This window comes from Anguilla rostrata, chromosome 2 (assembly GCF_018555375.3).
Source record: "Anguilla rostrata isolate EN2019 chromosome 2, ASM1855537v3, whole genome shotgun sequence".
NCBI classification, from domain to species: Eukaryota; Metazoa; Chordata; class Actinopteri; order Anguilliformes; family Anguillidae; genus Anguilla; species Anguilla rostrata.
In genome coordinates, this window is record NC_057934.1 from 54,554,149 (window position 1) to 54,568,856 (window position 14,708).

The 14,708-nt window shown below is 36.9% G+C and overlaps 1 protein-coding gene across 1 annotated transcript in view; it reads left to right on the plus strand.

The window, feature by feature from the left end:
* The window catches only part of grin2cb (glutamate receptor, ionotropic, N-methyl D-aspartate 2Cb), a 63,795-nt gene that overhangs the window by 6,164 nt on the left and 42,923 nt on the right, over positions 1 to 14,708 (plus strand). The gene's annotated exons all lie outside the window — the stretch shown is intronic.

The window sequence follows — 14,708 nt, forward strand, 5'->3', positions numbered from 1 at the left end:
CACTTCCTTTATGAGTTTTTATGGTGATAGATAACAAAGTGTTCATGCAGCTCAGTCCACAGAGATCTTTGGAACTGGTAACAACAAACTGATGTTCTCTTGAAAGAGGCTTAAAATTCCATTATAACCATTTGAAGAGTAGGAGTTTTCAAAATTTTAAGTGTTCTAGAACTCATCACTTTCAGTTGTGAATGTTACATCAGCATCAGAATGTTCAGTTAAGAACATTCAAATCACCTTAAAGGGTTAAAACACTGACCCTTACAGGAAAGCTTGATTTTTGAGCCTTGGCATGAGGTCTCTTGATTTATGGTTATGTGATTAACAGGTTATCCTCAGTTCAATGCAATGCTGATGAGACCTGCTATTGAACCCACAAAAATTAATCTGTCTCTCATCACAATGCATGCACATAATAAACACAATAAGCTGTGTTATACTCTTTGTTTATTATACACTCATTGTGTATAATAAACTATATGATGAAATGTGACATGAAGGAAATCAGTAGCATATAATTTCTTGTTAGATTTGAAAGATATAGCAGCTTCATAGACAACAGGTCATACAAACCAGCTGAAATTATACAGCTCATACTATGTATTTCACAAGAATGAGAGTCAAGAAAATGTACTGTACATGTAAGGTAACATGCAATGTCCATCAACACTATAATATTTATTTTCTTAATTTTTGCATTTTTCTTCTAGTTTACAAAAAATAAAAATACAATTTGCCACCCCGGCAGTGTTTGATATTTGAAAGCATGGTATTCTTTTGTTACAATACTTTCAATATTGTTAGATTCAGTTGATTTGACACATTCTCTGCAGTTTTTCAGAGCAATTTCTTTGCTTTAGGCATGAATGGATTTAAAAAAAAATTGATAGTTCTTCCAGTAAATGGCACCCAGTATCACACTGTGACACTTTACAGCATATTAGACAAAGAAATTCTGCAATTACTCAAAAAGTTTTTTTTCACCGTTTTTAGACCGTGCAGGGAAGAAACTGCTATTTTTACAATATATTCTTAGACAAAGAATGTATTTCAATTTAACTGATATTTTATCTTATCCAAAGTCTAAATATACTTCTCCCCCTGGAAGTGTTTCAGTGATTATTTATTTTTCAAAGACAATACATATTGTCTAGAATTCACAGCTTATTCACAGAATTCAATGTCTTGGTGTTTATATTGTATGTTTATATTGCCAGTGACATGAATTTGACTTGGAACCATGAAAAAAGTATGCCATGGTGTGGAGATTACTAGCTGTTCACGGGGCTAGAAGGTTGGTGGTCAGCTGGAGAGCTGTTGCTCTCTCCACAGAGAAAACATGATGGTGACATCTGGACGGGGGATTCCGCTGCAGTGACATAGCTCCAGCTTAAAAAGGTCTTAACTTGATCCCCCTCTTTTCCAGTTTGATTCCTGCTCAATGCATGTCCCACGCCAACCTTGTAACTAGCAAGCCCACCAGGAGTCATCCTACATGACAACTTGCTTTTTTTGTGCCCATTTAGCCTGTAAAAACTGTGAGGTATTTAGGGAAGTGGACTATGAACACATCTTCAACAGACTTCAAAGACACCTGGTGCATTACACATTTATGATCCCACTACGCATAATGATGTTTTACCAAAGACAGGTGACAAAGCTGTGAAAGATGAAACAGTGAAGGGAAGTTGAAGGTGTGCACAACATTTTCCTAGCCAATTCTGCTCTCTTTCATAGAGTTCTATTAAATTTACATGGCACCAAAAATGTCATGGCATCCTGTATTTAACCAAATTTGCTCCAGTGGGTTTGAATTTTACAGTACAAATGATTCCAGTTGACTTTTAACTACGAAATTTTGTAGTTAAAGAACATCAAAACTACAAAATTTTGTAGTTTTGTAGTCAGAACACCAGTTGCCTCTCTAATTCTAAATAGCAGTTGAGTGCAGTTGTCATTGGGAATTGTTTCTGTGCGAGAAGATGTATCTATACATAAATAGGATTAAAAAAACAATTTCTAGGCAGTTGCTGTTCACTACTTTAATATATATATTCATAAACATTATTTCATTTACTAAATTAAAAGTGTTAACAAAACCATTAAAACTGAGTGACCAGCCTAACATCGTTGAAAAAGAAGATGAAATGACAGAGTGAAGGATAGAAGGAACAGTGATCTTCTGGGGGGATTACTTGATTACACACAAATGTGCGTGCCTTCACAAACCACCAACAGTGGTATTGTCACATCACTGACTTGTATGGGGCACAAAATGTATAAAATAGACAATGATTGTAATAAAATTCTAATACAATCACCAAATAAATGATATAGTACATGCATTTTGTGAAATAAAATGCATTTTTTGTCACAATTGGTGAGCATGGAATGCATTTCAAGGCTGCAAAATTGACTTTTGTGGTGAGCATTTTGTGCAAAAAATAGAAAAATGAAAAAAAATTCAGTGTATTATGATTGTCTGATGTAGTCCTGTAAAATGGAAACAAAGGCTCATTTTCAAGCTGTTGAGCTGCAAATACAGATTATGATTCAGAAATATCTGTCATCTTTGTTTCTAGTGAACAATGGTGAGACTCCTTTCCTGGTGAATGTTGAATGTTGGCAACTGAAAACAAGTTGTGCAACAAAATAAATACAAAAAACATTCTGTTTTGTGGTGGTCTTGACTTTATAAGCCTACATACAGTCGCCTGAGCTCACATGGTGGGTACCCTGCCTCGCTAGCTAGTTAGGCAAAGTGAATCGGTTAATTTTAGCTGGACGGCTGATCTCCGGCGAGAAGATTACGCAACGTTAGCCAGTCTGGAATATTGCCATTGAAAGCTGGATCTACAATTAAGTGAATATGAATAAGAATGACAGTTCGTGGACTTGGGCGGGTGCACACATGGCTGTGTCTAATTGCTAATCTTATTGCATCATAGGGATATCCTGTTCGATTGGGTGGGAGAAACAATAATTCATTTTATCTGTTTATTGGGAGATAAGCACTTCATTTTCTTTGCTTTTGATTAACATTAGCCCTGCATAATTTGCCTGGGACTGCTTAAAACAAATCGAGGGCCAATAATCCAGACAGGCTAACATTACTTCTAAAAATTCTCTCTCCCGACCATTAGCTAGCCAACTAACGTTAACCGTCTTAACTACATAAGCAGCTAGCTAGGTAAAGTAGTCACCATGCTAGCTCAAGCCACTGTATGTAGGTTTTTCATATCAAGACAACCAGAAAACAACAAAGCAGTTGCATGCTGTTCATATTTATTTTGTCATAGAACCTACTTTCAACCACCAATATTCCAAGCTCCAGAATTAAATTGCAATTGTCATTCTGCTGCATTAAATGCATTTTGCGCACAAAATTTAATGTTGCACTTGGAGCCCCATTGTCTTGGGCCACTGCTGCCCTTTTGGCTTATCAGAGCCAATGAAAATCATGTAACAATTTCTAATTTGGATGGATACATATTGTATGTCATAGTATACTTGAGTGATTTGAGTGCTGGACCTCTTCTGTGTTTATATGAGACAACAGGGGAGTATTGGCCTCATGTTAAATACAATGAAAAGCCAATCAGCAGCTTTTTATTACTTCCTTGTTCGAGCCTCACAGTCTCTCAATATGACCGAAGAGCTGTCCAGTGGAACATATGTTATCTGAGACAATATCTGATTTCAACATCTTCCAACTATTCCATACTTCCCCTTTATTCCCTTGCTTTAACTCTGCCAGGATCTGCCAACATTTCCTTACATTGTAAAGTGATGGACAAGCATTTCATTCAAACTGGGTACATATATTGAAGCTTGTAACCGTTTAAGAATTAGGAGACTTTTCATTATGAGGTCTTCTTCACTGCAGTTTAATCTTTCTTCACTCTGGGCATTGGGTGACCCTGTGACTGATAAAGGCAAGGAGTATTAAAAATGTACCATATGAATTTAAAGAATGTTAAATGACTGCATTATCTAATTCCTTTCATCTTCATCTCAATGTCAATTCAATTATTATTATAAAAAAGCTTTTCTCTGGTAAAATCATCCAATGTGTCATCCAATCCAGTACAATATCATACAACATTCAGTTTGGTTTTCAAGACATTTTAAAAATTCAGATAGACCCTTAGAACAAACAAATGTATGACACAACAGATGACAACACATGTGACACAATGTCTCCTAGGATTGTAAAATGACACTGGCACTAAGATAATACATCAAAGTCAGGTGACTAGATAATGAATGATAATGATTGATCATTTGGGCTCTTAACAGTGCGAGCTGACATGACATATAATGGCTGTTCCCACTGGCTCCTCCTCACCACCATACACATGAGGGATTTCAATGAGAGACCTCCACCGTCTGATCTATCAAGGTCAGTTTCTGTAACTTGGCAGTTCAATCGATTGTCATGTACACTTGGCACAGCATCGTACCTGAAATATGTTTCTGTGTTCAGGACTGCGCTATTGGCAACAAGACGGGTGTCATTAAATTGTATCTGTTTTTTATAGTCTGGCCTAGACAGATCTGGATGAAAAGGGCCCGTTCCCATTGGCTCTGCAGTGGATTTTGCTGCTATTTTCTCTTTTTGAGATGAGGGTGGTGCTGTGGCCTGGGAATCACCATGATGAGGGTGTACATGTGAGATTATAAGGGAGAGACATCAGAAGCATGGACGATTGAAATTTCCTTGTGGGATCCCATGGTGGAAAAAGTGGTGGTCCCAACATTACCACTGTCCATCACTCTAATTACTCCCGCAGTGCAGCACCCTCACTGTTCTTGTGTCTGACTTCAAATGCTTAACAGCAATCATATCATTTTTAATACTATTGCAGCTTTCATATACTAACACCATTTCGCATGTGGTAACCCTGGTGTTTAGCTATTTTAAGCTTTCATGTTATTAGGGCAAACTGTATGCAGCAATCCTTGCAAGGAAATTTTGTAATAGATGGTAATTCTTGTGCAATACACTATTGTGTCTGATCTGCTCAATGAAATGATAGAGTAAGCTTTTGACGTTTAGGATTATATTCAGAGCCTGAAATTGCTGAGCTTTTTTCTTTCTATCATATTATCGCCACAGAGAAGTCAGGGTATTACAGATGCATTGCTTGTCAAGTAGGAGCCAAAGGATGGATGGAAAGATAAAATATAAAAGTAGCTAAAGCTGTGTACTCAGCCCTTTTATAAGAGAAAGAAATGAAATAGAGTAAGGTGGTCAGAGAGGTGGCTCCAATCAAAGGACTATCAAGGCTGATGACAAAAAATTGACAACTACTGATTGCGTGTAGACACAACTTTCAGCCTTTCAGTCTTCTTTCTGAATTCTCATAAATGCATGAATTTTATGACTAGTAAACTCCCTTAGAACATATGGAGACATACACACATGGACAGATAACATGAGTGTATATTGATGAGCACTTAGTTTGCAATCTCAAGACAATAAGTGTGTTTGAATCAAATGATAAGATTCAAATGCTTTATACACATGGTGTATAAATAATACTGATGAATCTGGAGCTTGTTGAGATAAATTACACACTAATGAATGACTCTCATCACAGTGTCATACCCTGAGCCAGTGCTGCTTAAAACAATGAGGCTCACTGTAAATCATAAACTTTTTGAATCTCAACTTAAGTGCTAAATGTTAAGGGCTGTTATGGACAACTGTCAATGTTCAAGCTACAGAATAATACATCTAGTATAATAGTAAGCCTTCAAAACAAACATGTCTGGGAAACACGCAACCAGTGCCTAACTTAATCTTGATCATTTCAAATTGTACCAATCACTTTGCTGTATGTTTTTCTCACAACTCCAGTGAACAATGCTATTTTTTGAATGCTTAAAGAAATCAATTACATCCGTATTTTATTGATGTCCTCTGTGATTTTTTTTTTTTTACAACTAAAAGGCTGCCTCTTAAGATATGAAAGCCTCAGCTGGCTCACTCATGAGGCAGTGGCAGAAAACTCAGATCTGTAGCCCTGATGCATATTGATTTGATTTGTATACCAAAGATCAGAGGGTGGACATTTCAGCTGTAGATGTATGAATTGGACTTGAAAGGGCCTATTAAGCCTGTACTTATCAACGCCCACCACAATATCTTCCTCTTATTTTAATGAGCTTATTTATTTATTTATTTATTTATTGCATTCGGTTGAAACGTGATATGCTGGAGAGACGCTACATAAGAAGATCTGATGAAAGGTAATCTGAGCAAATCATGTTCTAAAGGCTCGGCTGACAACCTGCTATTCAGCCAGTTCAAAGAGGCCATCGGTGATGTCTGTAAGAGAGAACGCAAAGACTAGGAATTCAGGGGGGTTTGAGGCTTAGGGTGAACACGAGGCTCACCGCTCTCTGAGGGTCCAGCAGGCAGCTTATTCCATTTTCTGCTTCGCTCCTTTCTTTCCCACTAGAGGGTGTTAAACACTTTCCACTGTTAATACCTGTAGGCAGAGCTTACAACATATAAACAACTGTTTTTTTTTTGTTAGCAAATTATCTGCAGATGTGTATTCCTCTTTTTTTAATAATATGACAGGTTTGGAAAAAGGGGTGCATATTCTGCCATCAGGGTTTTAGCGACAAACACAAAGTGAGCTCCACTGGAGATCTGAATTACCACAGAGTTGGTCACTTTGCTGTGATTTAGCCCTTGATTTCTCAAGTGAAAAGGGAACATTAAGCTGGACTGTGAAAATGTCAGTTGTCGCACATGAACTACAAAAGGATATGAAGTGGAGATGTCCCCAGATGTTGCCAGATTCACTAAATAAATTCCACTCGCTAACACACAGCATTAACACGCTACAGTGGTAAACATTCAGAGAAAGACTTGCTTTGCTCCCTTCACAAATGGTAGCTCCCTTTATCAGAGTAATAACATATGCAAAGCAGTTTTCAAAGCAAAAATGCAAAATTATTGAGTATAATGAAGTCTCTAAAATAATTTGTGGGAATGTGGAAAAATGGTAAAGTTGAAAAATGCATTACATTTTAAATTAGGTTTCCTTCACTGGTAGCTCATCTCAGATAAAGGAGGAGAAAACTGCATGTTTGGGAACTTTTGGGGACCCCGATTGATAGTGTTTGTTGAAGTAGTTCATTGACTGGGGTGGGAGACTTTCTGGTGTTGGAACCATGATTTATTGGGAACCGTGTGTTATTGTATTGGGAAACAGGATACCCCATGTAATATATTTGTTATAATCATTTTGTTACACTTGTATTCAGGTATATTGATACATTTTATTATTCAGTATTGGTTCAGTATTCATGGACAGATGGTCCTGGCATGTACAACACTGCCAGTTTAGAATGTGCAACATAGCGAACAGCAAACGCATTTCTGCCTGGGTTGTTTCATGCGTATTTTCAAATGAAAAAAGTAATTGGTGACCGCAATTAGCTACGTTATGAAAGTGTTGTTATGTATGCCCAATAACTTCTGTGATATATTTCTGTATTTGAGACTTGCGGTGAAGTTAATATGTTGTTGAAGTGATTGAACTTGGGATCGCTATGATAGCTAGGAGTGGGTGACATGCGTTGAGAACGTGATGCACAGATGTACAGCGCAGCCAGTTTAGAATGTGCAACATAGCGAACAGGACACGCATTTCTGACCCGGCTGTTTCATGTGTATTTTCAGGAATGCCTGCAAATTGTGAAGGAATACATCATTATTAAACTGAACTGTGCACCAGTAAGGCATCTGCTTATTGTATGTGCAACACTGGGAACACAGCAAACAACTGTAATATTACGGTTCTACCAGTCACCACACCTCCACTCTGAACCCCAGATGCGCCCTCCCCCACTCCCAGTTTGCCTGAAATGCTACCATGTGTTCTTGGAAATTGATTTCAACAAATTTGGCTGACACCCATACTATACTTTTATAACACATTTATAGCTAGCTACTTTTTTTAAAATAACTATGTTCACAGATGAGTTAAAGGTCTAATGATGTTTAAATACTTTGTAATAATGTCAGAAATCAAGTTCAAAATTTAAGGTCTAGCTTAACTATCAATTTACATTAAAGGTGCAGTAAGTTTTTTTAGAACACGTTTGTTCATATTTGGTTAAATTTTTATAACAACCTGACAGACATTAATAAACTATATGTTCTAAGGAAAAAATCTGGTTTCTGCTGCCCCAGGCTCTGGAATCAGGCACTCCTAAATTTCACCCCCCCTGAATCTTAACAACCAATCAGGACAGCTCTCTGCCTGTCAATCATGTTGCACGTTCACTGTGATGTCACAGATACCGCTGAGATAATGCTACAGCTAACTAGTTGGCAGGGAAAAATCTTCCGAGATGATAATTTCTGCCTTTGACTACAACACTGCGTACTTATGCATTTAGCCCACCGTTATAGCTATTCTGCACATTAGGTGTTATTGAGTAGCTTATCTGTAGCTAGCTATCAATGTTTATAGCTACCTATGCTACTCAAGCGAAGAAAAAAAAAAAAAATGAAATTGCACACTCCAGTTTCAGTTTAGTAATTTAGACTGACGTAAACCAACTGACACCCATAAGTTTGTCTAGGGCTCATACAGACAAAAATGCTGGTGGCCGCATTTATTTACTGTCAAAAGCCCATAGCTGTAAATCAAAACAATAGCTGTGTTCATTGTTTACATTCATTATGATGACATACTGCATTTTATTTTATAACGGTGAATGAGTCATAATGTGTCATAATCATAATCCCTGCTTTACTTTTGAATGCTCTTGTCCTCTGTACAGTAACACTGTACAGTGACAGGCAACGTGCATGCATGTATTTGGAGGGCAGGGCTATGAGAGGGAGAGCTAAGGGGAGGGGGTGGACCTTTAAAAAAAAAAAAAAAAATCTAGCTCTCTCGTACCTCCAAAAGTAGCTACATACTGCACCTTTAACAATTTTATCATGATAAACCATGATGGTCCCACTGGATCCCAGCTTAGAGTCCTTTCCAAATAGGTCTGGATTTGCATACGCAGTGAACCCCATGACTACAGGGGGTCTCAGCTGCTGGGAGGCCTCCCACAGTTGGCAGAAGGAAGTATTTTTATCAAACAGGTCAGCTCTTGTGTACTGAATGCATTTACAATGCTCTCTCGTCTCACTGATTGATAGTAATGCATTTTTCAGTTACGTTGTTTTAACTGTTCATTATATATTATCAACTTACTGCCTTAGGAATTTGTCTCTAAGTAAAACTTGAATTTTCAGAATGATAGAAAGAAGTCTACAGGGAGCAGCTGCATCCTGAGGTAAACTAAATCAGGCTGGTGTTACAGACAAACCAAACCAGTGACATATTTCCCTGATCATTATGAAACATAATCACTTTTTACAAACTTTTGAATGAAAGTGAACTTCGGGAGGTAGCATCACATGCAGTATTGATTCCTCAAATGCCCATGGTGGATTGAAAGAGTCCACAACATATGTAGCTAGGTAGTTAGTGAAATAAAGTTCGGTTTTTTACATTTACAGCTATGGGCTAATGACAGTCAGTAAATGCAGACTCCAGCGTTTTTGCTTGAATGAGACCCAGACAAAGTTACAGGCGAGACATCAGTCAAATAAATATTACTACATGCGTCTGTAACTTGAGTGTGCAAATTCCTTTTTTTTTCTTGAACAGCTACAAAAATTACAGAAGCGCATTGCATTCACAAAGAAAAAAATAGACACCTTATCTCGTAATTATGAGTTACTATCTCGTAATTACAAGAAAAGATCTCATAATTACGAGGAAAGATCTTGTAATTACGAGATCAGGATCTTGTAACCAGTGTTACTACATGTCATTGTCCATTGTCAACATGGGCCACATGGTTCACATAAACCTCGACCATTTTTCCCAAAATTGCTTTATTTTTGAGATATCGTGTTTGTTTACGTTTTGTCCAGACAAACGTCATTCACTGCCATTCATGTTGAAATGGTGTAGGAAAACACTCTACAGGACTTTAAAGTTGCTAGGTATAGGTAATTCACCCTTTTGAAAATCACTATGCCGTTTATTTAATCTAAAATGAAAAAAACAGCTAGCTGGCTACAGATAAGAAACAGGATAACACCTAATGTACAGCACAGTTATAACAGTGAACTTAATGGATCAGCGTACTTGCTAACATTTTCTAGCTATCATTTTCTAGCTATGTCTGCTACACAGTTTTGGGCGATAATTCCAACAAAAATAGAACAAGCAATATAATTACCTGTCCATGAGAAATACTGCAAGCTCAGCATCACTTTTGAAGGTCTTGTTCACCGATGTTCGCTCGAGTCTTGTCTCATTTGTTTCAATTACATTTTGGTTATAATCTTTTATTTAACAGTCTTTCTTTTCTTGTTAGAAATAAAAAATTTAAAAAAATCAGTGTACACACGTTGTATTCAAAGGTGCAACTGTTAATTTTATCTGATTGTTCTCCGCCACACTTGTTACTTGTCTTGTTTTCTAGGCAGCTAGGTAGCTATATATGGGGATATTATTGTCTCAAAAATAATCTGATCCACAAATAAATGCAGCGGACCCACAAATAAATGTTGCTCATCCACAAATAAATGCAGCTGATCCACAAATAAATACAGGGAATCCACACATAAAATGAAGCTGTTTCACAAATAAATTCAGCTGATCCACAAATATATGTAGCTGATCCACAAATAAAATGCAGCTGGCTCACATTTATGCATCGCCTGTTGCTTGCATTTATTTGTGGATTTGAGGCAATCTGAGTGGCCATGATTTGCAAGATTTATTTTCTGTAATCATTTGCATTTATTTGTGAATCAGCTAGATTTATTTGTGGATCCACCGCATTTATTTGTGGATCAGCTGCCTTATCTGTGGATCAGCTACATTTAATTGTGGATCAGCTGCGTTTATTTGTGGATCAGTCACATTTATTTATTTATTCTTGAGACAAAAATCCCCCATAGCTATAGCGCTATCTCTGCGGTATCTCTGCCATGCTCTTAACTGTGTAGCCTGCTCTGACAATGTGGAGCACTGTCCTGATTGGCCTCCTTGCAGTGAGCTTTCCTGATTGGTTGTTTAGATTCAGGCACGGTGAAATTTAGAGTGGCTGCTTTCAGAGCCTGGGGCAGTCAGAGAGACCAGATTTCTTAAAGATTATAATTTATTGATATCTGCCAGATTGTGAAGGATATTTAACCAAATATTAACAAAAATGTTCTAAAAAAAACTTTCATAATGAACCTTTCATTTTTAAGATCTTTATTTTTTTTAATTCCCAATTTTTTCATGTAATAGGTGTGTGCACACAAACAAAAAGCACCATGCAGGTTGGTTAGTACAGCTTCTGTTCTTTTCTCAGTTCTGTTGAAACCTTTTCATTTTGAGGAATAAAATGTTCCGAGTGACCCTGTGATCCTCGACAATGTGCAACTGAATAGTGGTGTTTATAATCTCAATGGTAAGCTTCTTTCCCCTGGGCTTTTTGACTTTCTGTGCTGTAGCCAGGGAGCTGTTGTCGGTGCATAATGCCCTGTTTGCATGAGCAAAAAACCTGGAGGTCAAAATGCGTGCTGAAAGCAATCAGAGGCGGCACCGTCTTTTTTTGTGTAGGGTCAAAGTGTCTCGCTGCAGCCCAGACTGCTCTCCTCGGCTTCGAGCCCTCATGGCAGCCTTCCAGCTCCTATTATACTTAATAAATCGGAGCCTGCCTCACACCTGGGAGGGTGAAAACCATTTAAAAAGCACAATGGTGTGATCGTGTCACTAATGAGTCAATTATTTGTTTAGGTGTGTTCTTGCTCTTGGTTTGTCTGAGCTCTAATGTGTCCTTGCCAGAAAATAGACTGTCACAGACAACAGTATGTCTCGCCTCCCCCACCTCCTTCTGTTACATCTGCTGAATGAACACGGCTTCTTCATAATGGAGCCGTACTGATGGTGTTTGGCATCGTAACTAGTTCAGCCTGGGAGTCCCTCTGCTTGTGAACCCTGTCCTGAGTCGTGCAGACAGCTCAGTCTCACAAAGTGTGACAGCTCTTGGAAAGCCACCGAAGGCTACAGGTTTTTATGTGAATTTATGTCACACCACTTGGACAGTCTGGCCTATTTTTTTTTTTTTTGTACCACCCACCATGGGGAGCAACGTGCATATATCTGTGACACTCCTGCCATCTGCCCACTGCTCAACTGGAAATTAGCTGTGACTCAAATGCACTTGCCAGAAAACTGTGCCCAGGTGGATTCACTTTGAATGAAATGAATTATTTTTTACACATGTGCCTGGAACCACACAGATTGTCAATGTGCTTGAGGGCCAGGTGTTTAGTGGTGGCTAAAATTTCCATCTTTGCTTGATTGAAGATTGACCAAAGGCTCCAGTATTATACACAGTGTTATAGAAAGGCTTATTTTCCTGTACAGTTAATTTCCCTTAAAGACCTTCAAGTGTGTTTGTATTGTCCAGGTGGCAGTTAAACAGATATAAAGACATGGGAAACATTCCTCGCTGATATTGCTGCAACTGGAGGTGTGGAGTCATGTCCAAAGTACTGATTTGCTTTTCGGCACATGTAAGATATTTCATATAAGAATTAGGTAAACACAGAATTGTCTTCCAGTTTAATGTTGTATATTTTTAAGCTGATTACCCTGTTGTTGAATGCTTGAACTGCTTATTGGTTAGGGTGGGTCTGATATAGTCACAAGGTATATTCATAGCTGTGAAATACAATGTGACATGTCACATCTAATTCTTTTTAGCTTATCTCTGTTTCATTTTACATATGTAATTAAGTTCTTTAAATGTATTCTTTTATGAGTGAATGTACATTTTTAGTTTTAATTGAACTAGTAATTTAATTAGTTTTAACTAAGTTGAGTATACATTAAAAATATATACTGATAGCTATTAAAACTCAACAAGGGCAGATAAAATGAAAGGATTGTGAAATAGCACAATCACACAGGGAAAAAATATATCAGCGTATTTATATTGTTTTACAGTATATTGCACATTGTATTGAACCGAATGATGATGGCCATGATTCTCGATTGGCAACTTTATTTCAGCATTGTAATATAGAAGGCCAGTCAAATGAATATGTCATATCATGAGAATATTATATTTAACACACCGTGCTGACATGAAATGTAAATAGTCAACAACACACTATTCAGGAAGGAGTCTGATTAAAAGATAAATCTGAAGCAGCAGGCAAAACACCATCTAGAGGCTTTAGTGACTGGAGCTCCTGCAAATGCTGTAACAGAAGAGTATATTTTGGAGACAGTCCCCTCTATGACCTATGAGTGCAAGTTTCTAACCACATCTCACTAACAAATGCAGTTAAATAAAATGAAATCTGTAGTAGGTCCAGGTACAATATTGGAGCAAATTGCAAAGTTGACTCTATACTGTATTGCCCTACTGGCCATGTCGCTGGTTAGTGAGATTTTAAATAAATCATTGAATGGTGTGAAAGTAGAAATATCAAGAATACTACTACTACAACAACAACTAATAATAATAATGATAATAATAACAACAGTTATTATTACATCACTTGTATTATTCATATACATATTCTTAATATTTTTATATTATTGTATTTTATTGTTATTAATTGTATTATATAAAAATCTTTTGTATTATTCATAGTTGGCTGACTAAGAAAAGCCAGGACAAAAAGTACTCCAGCTCCAGTATCTTCAGTTCTTTATCTGCCCCACTTCTATTTGGAAAACAAATGATAGCATTATCTTAAACCCTACTCCATAATTATTTTGGAAAAACCAAAATAATATTTCTGCTTACACAAGATTGAGAAAAATGATAAGGTGATTGCGTTCATGACACCAGAAAGGATTATGGAAGATTATGATGCATTCCACACCTCCTCTCCAAGCAGATACATTTATCTCAAAAATAGAAAATAAAAAAGCATAGTAATAAGAATAAATCCAATGTTTTAGATCTTACATTTCAGTCACTGTGTATTTCTGTACATAGCATCTTTTAATACACAGCACATTTACACCAAAATAGATTTTGTTTGTACTGTAGTTCAAAGCACAAAGAAAAATGACAACATGTGTGGGATTGTTGATGTACTATTCCCATGTCATGGATTACAGAGTTTAATTTCTGTAATTGGGTAGCAAATAGAATACCATAAACCTGAATCCAATGTTTATTTTTTTACATTACTTCCTTACCAAAAGCTTTGCAAAGAAAATATAAGTTAATTGGTTGAGCAGGATAAATATTTGCATTCAATTAATTCAAAGAATAAATATATTTGTATTGATTGACACACTGTAATCTGAGTATTCTTTTTGTAAAATGGGATGGAACATTTTCATATGGATCAGCACAAAGCATTGTCTTTTGAAAACTTGAACTATTTCAAGGTTTGTATAGAAGTATGAACATTTGGTAATTGCACATTTTCAAATAAAGTAAAACACCTTTTCAGAATTGAGATAAGAACAGGGCCCAGTATTTAAAAAAAAATGATAATGCAACATTTAGTAATGGGGCATTATTTACCAAGGGTGCCTAAAAATACTTTCAACACTGTGAGCATTGTGTTTAAAAAAAGAGACACTAGCACCAGGAATCATAAATCCCCGTTTTCTCAGTTTTCTAAAAAAGAGAATGTTTTA